At 43.7% G+C, this 14,114-nt stretch overlaps 1 protein-coding gene across 8 annotated transcripts in view; it reads right to left on the bottom strand.

Moving 5' to 3' along the window:
• The window catches only part of EPB41L5 (erythrocyte membrane protein band 4.1 like 5), a 171,883-nt gene extending 166,874 nt beyond the window's left edge, over positions 1-5,009 (bottom strand). For 5 of the 8 annotated variants that reach the window (XM_069577819.1, XM_069577822.1, XM_069577823.1 and 2 more), the window contains exon 1: positions 4,840-5,009. The gene's annotated coding sequence lies outside the window, so the exon portion shown is untranslated. Of the gene's footprint in view, positions 1-618; positions 649-1,123; positions 1,339-4,839 lie in introns of those variants that run through there. The other 3 variants (XM_069577827.1, XM_069577820.1, XM_069577821.1) reach the window with 3 other exon arrangements.
• Between the last annotated feature and the right edge of the window lie 9,105 nt (positions 5,010-14,114).

Genomic DNA, 14,114 nt, shown 5'->3' with positions numbered 1-14,114 from the left:
AGGAGGTGGCTAATACAGGTAAGGGTGAACAGAGAGTTAATCCCTCATCTTGCCTGGTAGGAATTCAATAGGTAGTTCATGAAACTACGCCAAACTAAAAATCAAGAAGCAGCAATGAGCTTATTATTTAAAATATGGAAGTGGTTGCCTTAAGGAGGAAGAAAAATTCAGGAGAATGCTCTTTTTTGGAAGAAGACTTCATATCAGATGACTCTTACCACTAGATAAACTTGATAAAAATAAAAGCTAATTTAAAAATAAACAAATGCTATTACATGAAAACATAAGTATCCATAAAGATTACTGTACATATAGTACAAGTAATGACTTAAGTGAAAGTCATTCAGTCATGTCTGACTCTGCCATCCCATGGACCCCATGACATTCTAGAGGCCCGAATGCTGAAGTGGGTAGCCGTTCCCTTCTCCAGAGGATCTTTCCAACCCAGCGATCGAACCCAGGTCTCCTGCACTGCAGGTGGATTCTTTACCAGCTGAGCCACCTTCCAGCATAAAAAACTGGCAAAGCCACCATACCTGTCATTTGTACATTCATCTGTTTATACCTTAAAGAAATAGCTAAAATTTCAGATAGTGTTTCAGTTTACAAAGCACTCACACATAACATCTGGGCCCAGTCTCTTCCGCCAGGCTTCTTTTCCTGTGGACAATGCTCCCTTTGGACCTTGCTAGCCAGTCTCATTTCAGCTGCCTACAAAAGGCTGTACTTATCACCCCAAGGCTTCTAACCCCCTTATGTCAGAGGATCCCTACTTGTTCCTTTTAACTTAACTCTACCTGTATCTCCCCTGAGCAACATTCTCTGACATCTGAAGAGTTAGTCATTCCCATAAGACTTTCACTGAACCACGAAAATATTTTTGTCTCACTAATCGCATTTTAATTATTCATTTACATGCCTGTCTCCTTTACTATAAGCTCCTGAAGGATACAATTCCTACTTTGAATAGTTAGCCACTTAGTACATTTCATCATCAAATGCAACAAATGTTTACTTTGGAGATTGGAGTAAACAATCTCCATTGGTACTCAGAAAAACTCCCTAAAAATACTGTCTTATTTTGATAAGCAAACTAAAAAGTCACAGAAATTAAACCACTAACCAGGTCCATTATGTAGTAAATAGTGAAGACACGGGCTCAAACTGATTTTCTGACTCCAAATCTTGGTCTTTCATGCAAAACTCACATTGTAGAAATAAGAAAGAAATTATCAAAGACCACAGCTAAAAAGATGCTGAGTAAAAATACAATCATAAAACATACAAGATGAATTTGTTTTTTAAAACTTAATTCAGCATATTCAAGAAATAAACAGCAAGCAGATTAAAAAAGAGAGAGATACAAAGGAACTACAGATTCAGAGATAATCACAAAGTGTGGAACTATTTTAGATTCTTCTTAAGTTATCAGATGTTATCAATGAGAGAAGCTAGGTGAAAGATACATGGGAACTCTACTACTGTAACTTTGACATAAGTCTAAAATTATCTCAAACTAAAACATTTTGTCAATCATATTTACTATTATATATATATAACTTATAAGAAGTCTTGCATAACCAGCTGATGTTTTAAACTAAATGCATTTGTAAACATTTGATAAAAATAAAAGCTGAAATATTAAATTATATAACATTTTAAAAATAATTCAGTAGCTATACATTGAGAATTACAACCTCATTTTACAAGTATGAATACTCCTATGTAATTAGATAAACTTGTAAAACCATGACAGTTGTCATCTGAACTTTCTATTATACACATACACATCTGAACACCAACTGGATTGTTTATGATAATCAAGGAAGTACTACCAACTTTCTTTTGGATAAAATAGTGGCATTAAAATATGTTTTTTAAGAATAATCTTAACCTTTTAAAAATACATACTGAAACATTTATAGAAGAAATTATATGATTTCTAGGACTCACATCAAAATAATACAAGGAAGGGAGTTAAGTGGGAAGAGATGAGACAAACTGACCAGATTACTGGCCATCAACTGTTGAAGCTGATGGGGACATAGAAACTAATAATATTCTTATGACTACTTCTGTATATGTTGAATTTTTCCATAATAAAAAAGCTTTTTTAAGGGAAAAAATGCTCAAAATACACTACAACTTTGTGCTTCCTACGAAGTAAATGAATTATAAAACAAGTTTTCTTTCACCTCCTCCTACATCTTAAAACTAAAATTCATTATACAAGTAGAGTTAACTTGCTAAGGAAAAATACAACTTCTTTCTTATTTAATATCTATGTATTTTGGGTTTTTTTTTATTTTTAAAATCTTTAATTCTTACATGTGTTCCCAAACATGAACCCCCCTCCCACCTCTCTCCCCATAACATCTCTGTGGGTCATCCCCATGCACCAGCCCCAAATTATCTATGTATTTTGAACTATGAAACTCAATACCACAAACAAGTTTTTTTATTAAAAAAAATATGAAAACACTTGTAAGAAAACAAATTTCAGATGTGCTAAAGAAGTAAAAGTACTAGGAAAAAACAAACATTATATTAGGGTGATGGGCTGTTAAATTGTTTTCTGCAAAAAATTTTTTTGAAGGATTAACATGCAGTTAAAGAAAGAACTATTGTACATAGTTAAGATAAACAACCCAAAGAGAAAAAAATGGACACGATATGAAGAAACAAGCTCTAAAAGACGACATGCAATACAGAAATACTCATTACAAAGATGTGCGACCTCAGTAGTAACCAAGGAAATCCAAATTAAAAATATAAGATACTGTCATTTAAAAGACTCTAGATATCCAGTATTGAAAAGGATATGTGAAAAACAATGACGTTCACACACACACTTTCACACAGCAATTCTATTTCTGGTAGGATATCCTAAAAAGAAATGTCCCATATGCGCTTCAAGCCACAGAAACAAGAATTTTCAGGGCATAATTAAGAAAACGTTAAATGCCTCTACCAACACGCAAGTAGTTATAATACTTAATAATGGTTATAATGGTTTATCCAACGGCATAGAACACAGCTGTTTTTACAAAATACAGCTGACACAGACACTTTATATATACACACACACAAAAGCATTAGGACACACAAACTTAAATGAGGCTATCTCTAGAAAGGGTCGTGTGGAGGTATTTAACTTTTCTATAATAATATATTAATATGTTAGTTTATTTTTTTAATTTATTGTTTTTAAAAGCTTTGCCACATTCACTTTTCCCCACCCCGCCCCCACTCCCAGCACCCTTCATCAAGCCACAGCAGAGGATTTAAGCAACCACCAATCAAATTCCTGTTAACAATCTTTAACTGCCTTGCTCTCGGCTCCAGCTCCTCCTCCGCCCCGACCCTTCCGGCGCCCACTCCCCTCAGCTCGCTCCGCTCTAGTAACTCTTCCACTCAGCCCAAGCGTCTTTCAACTGGGGCCCTTTTTTCCGCCTTAGCTGCTCCAGCTTTCTGGAATGCCCCTTCCCCTTCAACTACCCGCCCCTCCCACCCCCTTACCCTAACCCCCGCCTCCCACTTCACAAGGCCATCTTCAGATTTCTGGCTTAAATGTCTTTTCCTCAGAAAATCATTCCCTCCTTTCTAAATCAGGGTCTCCTTTTAGTACCCCTAGAGTGCTCTTTGTAACCCTCAAGATAGCAACTTGTATTTTACTGGGTATTTGCCCCACCAAGACGCAAGGAGAGACCTAGTCTGACTCGTTCCTCGCGGTGACCCAGCAGGCACTGCAATATGCCTATCAGGCGCTCAATAAGGAGCTTGTCTGAAATGACACAATGGAATTTTTGGATGGTAGATATATATATATACACACACACACACATATTTTTTTAATAGTATTGAATCTATTACGCCTGACTTTTCAGCTATGAACTAGGAAGAGTTTAAGTTGGAAACTGCAAACCGAAGTCATCCATTTACCACCTAAATTAACTTTTTCATACATACCTAAAATTCAAAAGTTTGTCGTGACATGTATACACTCTCCTGTGACTGGCGGACGCAACCTTTGATGAACAATTGCTACCCTCACCCCAAGGAAATATTACTTGCAGCAAGTTAAGAACACCCTGGGTCTTTCTAAAACCCTGTCGCCAGTACTTGCTTTCTGACAAAGCTATAAGCCAACCTACAGCGAACACCATCAGGATATTAACACCCTTCATCCTAGTCATCCCAAGACAGAAAGTATCTGCAAGGGACTAATTAAACAATTAATCACACATGTGGTTTCCAAGTGACCTTTACCTGAAGAAGAAAACCTGCAAACTAGCTTATGTACAAACAATCCACTGTGTCAGATTCAGCAACCTGGTACAGGACAGAAATGGAATGAAAGGAAACTTTTTCCTAACTCTGAAAAACACACTTGACATTAAAACGTAGCCTAAAGGTATAAAAGACTCGGCTATTGCTGGTCAGACAGCAGAACCATAAAGGTTTGCACTACTGAAGCCGACCCCAGGAGCCATACATTGGGCCCGGCCGCGGGGCGCAGGGGAAAGCAGGTCCCGGAGCCCCCACACCCCTACCCCCACGCCGGACACCTGCCGGTCTGCCTCCAGTGCGCGTCAGCCCTGCGCACTCGCTACCAGTCATCGGTAAGTCCCGGAGCGGCCACGTCCGCCCGCAGGTGGACGCCCGTCCGGCCTCCCTCCCTCCCTCCGCGCCGGCCCCTCGGCCGCCGCCCGCCCGCCCCTCGCGGGACATGTTTGGCTGCCGACCTCGAAGCGCCGGGCGGCCTGAGGGTCCTGGGCGAGGCCACAGCCCCGGTGCAGACGAGGAGGGCGTGAGGAGCCAAGCGGGTGGCGCGCTTACCTGGCGGCGACCACTCGAAGCCACTAGAGGGGAGAGGGCCGCGTGAGGCGGCGAGGGGGGCGGCTCCGGGGAAACGCTGAGAAATGGCGGCCAGAGGCGCGCCCACCGCACTAATCCCGACGGACCCCAGCCGCAACCGCCCCTCCCTTAAAACCCCTAAGCTCCGCCCTAGAGGCCGGGCACGCCTCTCTTAAATGGGCAATGACACCGCCCCGGAAATGGCGGGGCGGGGCGATGCTCGGGTTAAAGCGGCGATGCCGACCTGGCTCAAGACCTGACCGCAGGTTTAAAGGGGCGCTGCCAAAGCCGGGTCCCCTGAGGGTGCGCGCCCGCGGCCTCCCCCACGTTAGTCCTGTCACAGAGGCGGCTTACTCTGCAGACGGAGTCCGGCGTCAGGTACCGCTAGGACATGCTGTCAGCCCTTCAACAAATTACTTCACTCAGCAAATATTTACTTGCCGGGTTGTATTCTGGAGACAAGAACAGTAAGGCAGCGGCGGGAAATAGGAAATTTCTGTTTAATAGGGAACATTACATCCTTTCTGTGTACGGAGAATTCAGGGAAGTGCCTGCGGTGGGCCAGGGTGTATTCTGGACAGTGGCGATACCACGGATAAACGGGGCAAAAAGAGCTCTCGTAGGCCTTCAGAGCTGGCAGGAAAGACAGAAAGTGAATGTCACCGGATAGTAAAATTCAGCACTATTCGTGATTCTCCGTAGGCACTAGGGTTGCGTGCGTGCGTGCTAAGTCGCTTCGGTCGCGTCGGACTCTTTGCGACACCATGGACTGTATCCCGCCAGGCTCCTCAGTCCATGGGATTTTGCAGGCAAGAATACTGGAAAGTGAAAAGTGAAGTCGCTCAGTCGTGTCCGACTCTTTGCGACCCCGTGGACTGTAACTATAGCCCACCAGGCTCCTCCGTCCATGGGATTGTCCAGGCAAGAATACAGTCCACCAGGCTCCTCCGTCCATGGGATTCTCCAGGCAAGAATACTGGAGTGGATTGCCATTTCCTTCCCCAGAGGATCTTCCCGACCCAGGGATCGAACGCCGGTCTCCAGCAGGCAGACGCTTTAACCTCTGAGCCACCAGGGGTTGCCATTTCCTACTCCCTGTGGTCTTCCAGACCCAGGGATTGAGTCTGGGTCGCCTGTGTCTCCTGCATGGGCAGGCGAATTCTTCAGCACTGCGCCACCGCAAAAGCCCCAGGTACTAGAGTTCAGTTCAGTTCAGTTGCTCAGTCGTGTCCGACTCTTTGCGACCCCATGAATCGCAGCACGCCAGGCCTCCCTGTCCATCACCAACTCCCGGAGTTCACTCAGATTCACGTCCATCGAGTCAGTGATGCCATCCAGCCATCTCATCCTCTGTCGTCCCCTTCTCCTCCTGCCCCCAATCCCTCCCAGCATCAGGGTCTTTTCCAATGAATCAACTCTTCGCATGAGGTGGCCAAAGTACTGGAGTTTCAGCTTTAGCATCATTCCTTCCAAAGAAATCCCAGGGCTGATCTCCTTCAGAATGGACTGGTTGGATCTCCTTGCAGTCCAAGGGACTCTCAAGAGTCTTCTCCAACACCACAGTTCAAAAGCATCAATTCTTCGTGCTCAGCCTTCTTCACAGTCCAACTCACATGCACACATGACCACAGGAAAAACCATAGCCTTGACTAGACGGACCTTAGTCGGCAAAGTAATGTCTCTGCTTTTGAATATGCTATCTAGGTTGATCATAACTTTTCTTCCAAGGAGTAAGTGTCGTTTAATTTCATGGCTGCAGTCACCATCTGCAGTGATTTTGGAGCCCAAAATAAAGTCTGACACTGTTTCCACTGTTTCCCCATCTATTTCCCACGAAGTGATGGGACCTGATGCCATGATCTTCGTTTTCTGAATGTTGAGCTTTAAACCAACTTTTTCACTCTCCACTGTCACTTTCATTAAGAGGCTTTTGAGTTCCTCTTCACTTTCTGCCATGAGGGTGGTGTCATCTGCATATCTGAGCTTATTGATATTTCTCCCGGCAATCTTGATTCCAGCTTGTGTTTCTTCCAGTCCAGCGTTTCTCATGATGTACTCTGCATAGAAGTTAAATAAGCAGGGTGACAATATACAGACTTGACGAACTCCTTTTCCTATTTGGAACCAGTCTGTTGTTCCATGTCCAGTTCTAACTGTTGATTCCTGATCTGGATGCAGATTTCTCAAGAGGCAGGTCAGGTGGTCTGGTATTCCCATCTCTTTCAGAATTTTCCACAGTTTCTTGTGATCCACACAGTCAAAGGCTTTGGCATAGTCAAGAAGGGAGGAATAGATGTTTTTCTGGAACTCCCTTGCTTTTCCCATGATCCAGCAGATGTTAGCAATTTGATCTCTGGTTCCTCTGCCTTTTCTAAAACCAGCTTGAACATCAGAAAGTTCATGGTTCACGTATTGCTGAAGCCTGGCTTGGAGAATTTTGAGTATTACTTTACTAGCATGTGAGATGAGTGCAATTGTGCAGTAGTTTGAGCATTCTTTGGCATTGCCTTTCTTTGGGATTGGAATGAAAACTGACCTTTTCCAGTCCTGTGGCCACTGCTGAGTTTTCCAAATTTGCTGGCATATTGAGTGCAGCACTTTCACAGCATCATCTTTTAGGATTTGAAATAGCTCAACTGGAATGCCATCACCTCCACTAGCTTTGTTGGTAGTGATGCTCTCTAAGGCCCACTTGAATTCACATTCCAGGATGTCTGGCTCTAGAGTTAGGCATTGCTAAATGACATAAAGAAAACTAGAAGCCGGGACAGAGGGAGGACTGGTGATCTTACACAGACTGGTAGGGAAAAAGAAAAGTCTTGGAGTTAGGGCCTGAAGGAGGTGAAGACACGCCCCTGCATGGCCTGCTCGGTAAGCAGGGTGGCTAGGGGTAGGGGCAGAGGGAAGAGCCCTGGGACAGAGGCAAGTCAGACAAGACAGAACTGAGCTGAAGGGGCCCCCAGACCTTGGGCAGAGCATTGAGGGGTTCAGTGGAGGACCTGCTGGCTGGAAGAAGGGCTCTTCCTAGGCTTTGGCACTGCTCCAAATCTGAACAGCTGGGCTTGGTAAGCACAGCTGGCTTCTGCCCTCTGTGTTGTGAGCTGGGGCAGTTCAACAGGAACTGGAGTTGCCTAAAGGGCTTCACTCATCTGCGTGGCATCTCAGCTGGGGTGGCTCTTAGGAGCAACTGGGTTGTCTTGGGATCTCCAGCAGGGTACTTGAAATGACTCAAGCCCCTCAGAGTGAAAACTGAAGCTCCAAGACCTACTAAGGGCAACACCCAGAATCACACAAAGTCACTTCTGTTCTCTGTTATTGGGTGAAGCATGTCAGAAGGCAGTTTCAGGGATAGGAACAAGATTCCACCTCTATTTTTTTTTCCTAATAGTATTAAAGTGTTATTGTTGTTCAGTTGCTCTGTCATGTCCAACTCTTTGCAACCCCATGAACTGCACCACACCAGGCTTCCCTTTCCTTCACTATCTCCCAGAGTTTTCTGGAACTCATGTCCATCCAGTTGGAGATGCCATCCAACCATCTCATCCTCTGTTGACCCCTTCTCTTCTTCCCCTCAATCTTTCCCAGAACCAGGGTCTTTTCCAATGAGTTGGCTCTTCACATCAGATGGCCAAAGTATTGGAGCTTCAGCTTCAGTCCTTCCAATAAATATACAAGGTTAATTTTCTTTAGGATTAACTGGTTTGATCTCCTTGCTGTCCAAGGGACTCTCAAGAGTCTTCTCCAACACCACAATTTGAAAGCATCAATTCTTTGGTGTTCAGCCTTCTTGATGGTTCAACTCTCACATCTGTACATGACTACTGGAAAAACCATAGCTTTGACTATATGACCCTTGTTGGCAATGTGATGTCTCTGCTTTTTAGTATGCTGTCAGGGTTTGTCATATCTTTTCTTCAAGGAGCAAGCATCTTTGAATTTCATGGCTGCAGTCACTGTCCACAGTGATTTTGGAGCCCAAGAAAAACTGTTTGCAATTACAGTATTAAAGTAGAGAAGCTTTCTTTCTCTACTTTTAAAAAATAGCTTCATCAATAAGTGATCTTTGAATTTTAGCTCAATAAAAAAGCAATGATACAGCCATTAAAAAGAATGAAATGATGCCATGGATGGACCTAGAGATTATCATATTAAGTGAAGCAAATCAAAAAGACAAATACCATATGATGTCACTTATATTTAAAATCTAAAATATGATACCAATGAACTTATCTACAAAACAGAAACTCACAGACACAGAGAACAAACTTGTGACTGCCTAGGAGGAGAGGGTAGGAGAGGGATGGATTGGAAGTTTGGTATTAGCAGGGGCAAACTATAATATACAAAATGGATGAACAACAAGGTCCTACTACATAGCACAGGAAACTATATTCAACATCCTGTGATAAACCATAATGGAAAAGAATATGAAAGAAGAAGGTATATATATGTATAATTGAGTCACTACCCTGTACAGCAGAAATCAACACAACATTGTAAATCAACTATACTTAAAAAAAAAAATAATGATGACAATGATGCATCATTGGGGGAGGGAACCGGTCATGTACAGATGAAACCAAAAAGGGCCAGGGCATGAAGCTGGGTGATATAATCATTAAAATATTCTGTCATTTTATGTACAGGTTTACATTTTTTTCCATAGTAAAAAGTTTCTATAAAAAACTATCTGGGCCATGTACCCCATGGAAAGCCTTCCTGAGACCCAGGAATTAGATTACACTGTTTGAAAACTGTTTGGTCTTGAGTGCCATCCACTCAGTCTATCAGGGCTATCTCTACCCAAGCATTACCAGTGTTTATACAGGTGAAAGCTGTATTGTACTTTTTCTGTTTACTGATTAACAATGGAAACATTCTGTTAATATTTATAAATCTGCTTCATTGTCCTAAATTGTTGCCTAGCACACTAGTTAGAGAAAGGGTCCTCTTCTCCCCTTCTGCTTTTTGCTGTCTCCTGTCAAAGGTGGTGGGCTTCCCAGGTGGCGCTAGTGGTAAAGAACCTGCCTGTCAATGCAGGAGACATAAGAGACAGGTTCAATCCCTGGGTTGGGAAGATCCCCTGGAGGAGGGCATGGCAACCCACTCCAGTATTCTTGCCTGGAGAATCCCATGGACAGAGGAGCCTGGTGGGCTACAGTCCATGGGGCTGCAAAGAATCAGACATGACTGAAGCAATTTAGCATACAGCGTGCACATCAAGGGTGGTGTTGGGGTGAGAGAAATAGGCTGAGAAAGATTGTTATAGGTTGAAACAAATATGAAATCTTGGTGGATGAAACCTAAGGACCTAAGTCATAGGCGGGTGTGCTCTGATCATGAAAGATTATTCCCTGTAACAATTCATCCCCTCACCAAATCCCCTCTTCAATCATAGATACCCTCTGCAACATTCCTGTTTTGTGGTGAATTAGCCCACTAACTCGGAGGAGGCAATGGCAACCCACTTCAGTACTCTTGCCTGGAAAATCCCATGGACAGAGGAGCCTGGTAGGCTGCAGTCCATGGGGTCGCTAAGAGTCGGACACGACTGAGCAACTTCACTTTCACTTTTCACTTTCATGCATTGGAGAAGGAAATGGCAACCCACTCCAGTGTTCTTGCCTGGAGAATTCCAGGGACGGTGGAGCCTGGTGGGCTGCTATCTAGGGGGTCTCACAGAGTCAGATGCGACTGAAGCGACTTAGCAGCAGCAGCAGCAGCAGCCAGCTAACTGCCTCCTACATGAGATAGAGAATTCGGTCTCCTTAAACACAGCTGAATTAAGTAAAAATACACTTGGCTGCAAGTAATAGAGAACACGATTAACTGTAGCTTAAAAACATGATTTTTTTTAACCTAAGTAATCTAAAGGTAGTTGGCTGCCTATAGTGGTTCAGGTCAACAGTCCTATAGAATCCAAACTCTTACTTTTTCTATTCTGCCATCCTTAGTATGTTGATTCTGGTTTTTATGCTTTTAGCCTGCTGACCACAGGAGGGCTGCAGTGTTTCCAGCTCTTCTTCCTGAGTTTCAGAAATGAAAGGGAATGGGGAAAATAACTCCTCTTCCTGTAGCCTTGTCTTTTTTGGGGGGGCGGGGGGCGTTGCACCATAAGGTTTGCAGGATCTTTGTTTCCTGAACTCTCAGGTCCACAGGAGTAAAAGTGTTGAATCTTAACCACTGGACCACCAGGGAATTCCTAGTAAGGCTGTGTCTTTAATTCAGGGAAGGACGTCCCAACACACCCTGTCTCATTGAATGGGATTAACTGCCTGAAATAGCAGGAGAAAAGGATACCATCATTGGTTTAGACCAATTAAAATTCACACTTGGGGTTTAGGGGAGAACCTGCTGTCTCTGAGATTAAGGGCTCATTATCAGCTTCTTTAAAAAGTCCAAGATCTACTAGCAGGCAAGACAGGGTGTTATTAGGAAGAATGACTGTGGGCAAGGTATTGAAAGTGCCGACTAGAATAACCCACTTTTGGTGGAATGGTCCTGGCCATGGAAAGATTTTTCCTCTAGTGAATGAACATCCTTACCCTAGATTTCCACCAGTATTTTAGGTCCTGGTTTTCTCTCTGCAGTCAGAGAGGAGTGGATCCAGGTTTTGTTAGTTCTGAAAACCAAACAGTTGTGGGGGGCAGGGGGAGGGGGGCTTAAATGAAATAAGACAAATTTTAAGATTTAAAATGAGAATTAGGGTCTTGGAAGGGGCCCATACAAGTCAGGAGCCCTAAAGCTTAAACCTGATGATCTTCATGGTAAATCTGCCTTTGCCCACAAGATAGTTGCTCTTTCACATCACAGCCCTTTAAATAATGAGGACATTGGTCCCAAGTCTACAAAATCCTCTCCTTTTGTCCTGATTTCCAAGCTCCTTACTTTCTCAGTCAATTTGGCTGAACTGGTTCACACTGGTGGGGCTATTCATGCTGAGGCATCCTGAGCAGAAAGAATTCCAGAATGAGAGTCAGTCTTACTGGAGGCTGAAGGGGCTCTGCCTTCCAAAAGCCTCCATTGTGAAAAGACCCTTGGTGATTAGTAGAACAATTCAGAAGTCAGTGTGTGACTTCCAATAAATGGCACTGTCCTGTCTGCCTTGACCCTTGAATTGTTCACTCTGGAGGCCAGCAGCCACCATGTGAAGATACTCAAGAAGCCGTAGGTAGCCACCTGGATGGAGAGGAACTGAGGCGCCCCCTCCAACAGCCAGCACCCAGTTGCCCGTCATGTAGGTGGGCTATGCTCCAGCCCCTCAAGCATTCCTGTGACAAGGCCCCACCAATATGTATCTGTGACTGAGTCAGAACCACCTACCTCCTGTCCCACAGAAACTATGAGCAGTAGTAAATATCTGTTGCTATTTTAAGCCATGAAAAAAAGGAAGGAAAGAGAAAGAGAGAAAGGAATAAAGAAAGAAAAGACCCTTTTGTTGTTTGTTGTTCAGTTGCTCAGTTGTGTCCAACTCTTTGGGACCCCATGGACTGCAGCATGCCAGGCTTCTCTGTCCTTCACTATCTCCCAGAGCTTGCTCAAATTCATGTCCATTAAGTTGGTGATACCATACAAACATCTCATCCTCTGTCGTCCCCTTCTCCTCCTGCCTTCAATTTTTCCTAGCATCAAGGTCTTTCCAGTGAGTCGGCTCTTCACATCAGGTGGCCAAATTATTGGAACTTCAGCTTCAACATCAGTCCTTCCAATGAATATTCAGGGTTGATTTCTTTAGGATTGACTGGACAGTGGAAATCAGGAAGAGTTTGTTTTCCAGACACTGGATCAGAGGAGTACTAACTAGTCAAAAATGCACATAAGTGAAAAAACAGAACACAAAAACTCATTAGGAAATACCACTAAGAGTTTCATTAGCATACAGCAGTCTAGACTTCAATTCAGAAGCTAAAAGATCCAAAATAAGTCTGTAAAATGAGGATGATACCACCTTCCTAACAGGGCAGGTATGAGATTGGCATAAAATAACTTATCTGAAACGTTTTCAGAAGCACACAACACTACATATAATGTAAATGTTACCGTCCAAGGAACAAAGGTACTTATGCACTGCCAGTGGCAGAGGCAGGGTCAGCAGTGTAGCGGGGTCTGTAGCCTGGACCTGGGTTCATGCACTTGCATGGATTCCTTTACTCAGCTAAGTCCCTCTTGAGCCAGAATCTCATGTCTGCAAGTTCTCCCTCCCTCTCTTTGCAAGCATTCTTGGCAGGAGTAAGATCTTAAACTAATTCATACTAAAGTATTAGCCACACAGGCTAAACGAAGGACACCTTAAAAGAATGGGGAGAGTTGGGGTAGAGCTGTGCAGAGATGGGACGTGCAAAATAAACTGAAGTCAAATCACTTCTCCCTCCAAAGCACAGTCAGGCTTTTCCATACTTTTGGAGATTCAGGGCAATAAACCTGGGCATTCATATTCCATGAATCCATATTTCATGCTTCATTTTGTTCAGAATTATCTGGAACAGAACACTGCTGATCTGGTGGTAGACACGCCTTGTTTATTCTGCTAGGGAAAAAAATTCAGAAAACCCTGGATGGCTCCAGGCAATATTGAGTAACAGAGAGGCGGAAGTGAAAGCATTTTTCCATCAGATTTGCCCAGTGGTGAAACCAGGATGAGACTGAGAGAAAAGGGGTGGAGCCAAGGCGCAGAGCTTCTAGAAGTTACTGTGCCTCTGAGTCCCCTGGAGATTTTGTCACAAGGTTTGTCTGGGGTGGGACCTGAGAGTCTGCATTACCCATAAGCTGGCCGTTGGTGACACTGGCCATCCACAGGCTACACGTTGAATAAGGAAGCCCTTAGATGACGACCCCATACCTGTGACTACCGTGTGACAGGGCCCATGAAGGTACTAGGAGATCACACAGTAGGAAGAGCAGCATGGGCCATGCTGCCCTGAATTCACAAGGACAAGCACCTGTCTTTCCTGGTATCAGTTATCTACAAAATGAGGTAATTAAGACATGCTTCCTGAGGTCTCTTTCAGATCTTAAAATCAGTGATGCTATATCTATTTCAATGCATAAGAGGATTTCATTTAATTTTACGTAAACCAAACCTCAAAATTCTTTTGAAAGGAGAATTGAGAAACACAAATTATCATATATTAACACATAAATTTAGAATCTAGAAAGTAGTACAGATAAACCTATATGCAAAGCAGAAATAGACACACAGACGTAGAGAACAAGGAAGGAAAGAAGGGGTGGGATGAATTGGGAGATTAGAACTGGGA

The sequence above is a fragment of the Ovis canadensis genome, chromosome 2 (genome assembly GCF_042477335.2).
Source record: "Ovis canadensis isolate MfBH-ARS-UI-01 breed Bighorn chromosome 2, ARS-UI_OviCan_v2, whole genome shotgun sequence".
NCBI lineage: Eukaryota > Metazoa > Chordata > Mammalia > Artiodactyla > Bovidae > Ovis > Ovis canadensis.
Note: the sequence above shows the minus strand (reverse complement) of the source record. Positions and strands in the feature narration are given on the sequence as shown.